General features: G+C 30.8%; 1 long non-coding RNA gene across 4 annotated transcripts in view; it reads left to right on the top strand.

Moving 5' to 3' along the window:
• LOC111087930 overlaps window positions 1–835 on the top strand; it is a 6413-nt gene extending 5578 nt beyond the window's left edge. For all 4 annotated transcript variants that reach the window (XR_002612546.1, XR_002612548.1, XR_002612549.1 and 1 more), the window contains one exon: window positions 708–835. This is a non-coding gene — a long non-coding RNA (uncharacterized LOC111087930). The remainder of the gene's footprint in view (window positions 1–707) is intronic.
• Window positions 836–1719: the final 884 nt, after the last annotated feature.

The raw sequence follows: 1719 nt of genomic DNA, 5'->3' as shown, positions 1-1719 counted from the left end.
CAACAATAACATGCGGTAAATCTACATTTCTATACTTTAAGTTATGTCACATTTTGAAATGTGAATGATTGTGTGATTAATTCCTTACAATTTAGTGTAGAATATCCTACTTGTGAAATAAAATTTGAGCATCAACACTATTCATGCTTGCGTACACAGGCAAACGCTCAGACAGACACCACGGTTCACAATATATATATAAGATTCTACAATACAGAAAGACTAAATTCCCCATACTAATAATAACAATAATACTCAGTTTTTGGCTATCCTAAAAATTCTCAGACAGACAACCCGGTTTGCAATATCTATAACGTAGACAAAATAAATAAATTTTGGTGACAAATGAATATTCCATTATCAGTCATGATGTTAGAAAAACACATAGTTTCAAGAAGTCTTGACAGAAATGAATTAAAAACCCTATAACCGAAGCGCTTTCGAAAGGTGTACCTTTCATCTTCAGATCATTGTATTCATAAGTGATAGTGAATAATGTAATATTATAAGTCTTGAGGATTGTTCAACAGTTCAAGTAAATATTGCGTATCATTTCTTCTCTCTCTCTCTTGTTGTTGTTGTAAATCTGTCATTTTTTATATTTCAAGTGTTAATCTAGTCCTTAAAGTGCTGTGAATCACATGTTGTTTGCCAGTTTTATTGTATTCAATATATAATAAACTTATTTGTGTTGTTTTTTGCTTCAGATCAACCAGTTATTTAATGACACCAAGAATGAGCTACAGACCAAAACCTCAGAACTGGAAGAAAAGTCCCAAGCTTTGGTCAAGACCACAAACGTACTCCAACATACTCACAAGGTAAAGCCAAAATATAATTCTTAATTTATTTAATTACAAGTTTCTGTATATATATGTCAAGCACAGTTTAATAAACATTTTATTCAAACTATTAATACATTTTTTATTGATGTTACTAAAAGTGAAATTTGTGTATTTAACACGAGAAACCCTCATTTATTGGCAGCTTTGCATGCTTTGAAATAGAATAAATTAGCCAGTAGATGTTCAAGTCTCTGGTAGGTTTAATAAATATATTGAAATATTTCAAGCTTAGATAAAATTATTGGTCTAAGCATTTAAATTTTGGGCTGTGGATTAGAAGGTCCAAAGTTTCAGTAGTAATGCTGTGTATGCACTTTTAGTGACAGTCATTATTGTTATTTAGTTCTCAGTCTCTTGTGATGGAAAATGCTACTGTCTAATTGCCTTCCCTCTGGTCAGTTGTTCAGAATTAGAGATGGCTATAATTGAGGCAGTGTAAAATATGCTGTTCAGGTTGAAAACATGTGACATAATGCAGTTCTTTTATTAATCATAATACATGCTTCCATGATTAGACTTAAGAAACCTGCAATGGAAATTATCAAGTTATAAAGTTCACTTTTTTTTTTAAACAAAGTTGTCAAAGTCGTTCTGTAGACAGTATACTGCTAAAGATCTCCAACTGATAAAAATTTGATTTTAATTTATTTGACAAAATAAGATACTAACATACTTTATATCTTGTGTTTTTGAATCTCCCAAACCCCAAAATTTCGCATATTGAAAATTGAACTAGTGTATTCAAGTGTTTTACACTCGCATAAAAGAAACCTATCATTCTATAGGTATTTGAAGAAACTTGTAGCATTCCACCACCATTTAATTCTTTGTATTGTTAGCTGACACTGGGCAGCTTGTACATAATTGAATAAAT

Source organism: Limulus polyphemus, unplaced genomic scaffold (genome assembly GCF_000517525.1).
Source record: "Limulus polyphemus unplaced genomic scaffold, Limulus_polyphemus-2.1.2 Scaffold2859, whole genome shotgun sequence".
Classification (NCBI taxonomy): Eukaryota; Metazoa; Arthropoda; class Merostomata; order Xiphosura; family Limulidae; genus Limulus; species Limulus polyphemus.
This window is presented reverse-complemented; position numbering and strand designations above follow the sequence as displayed.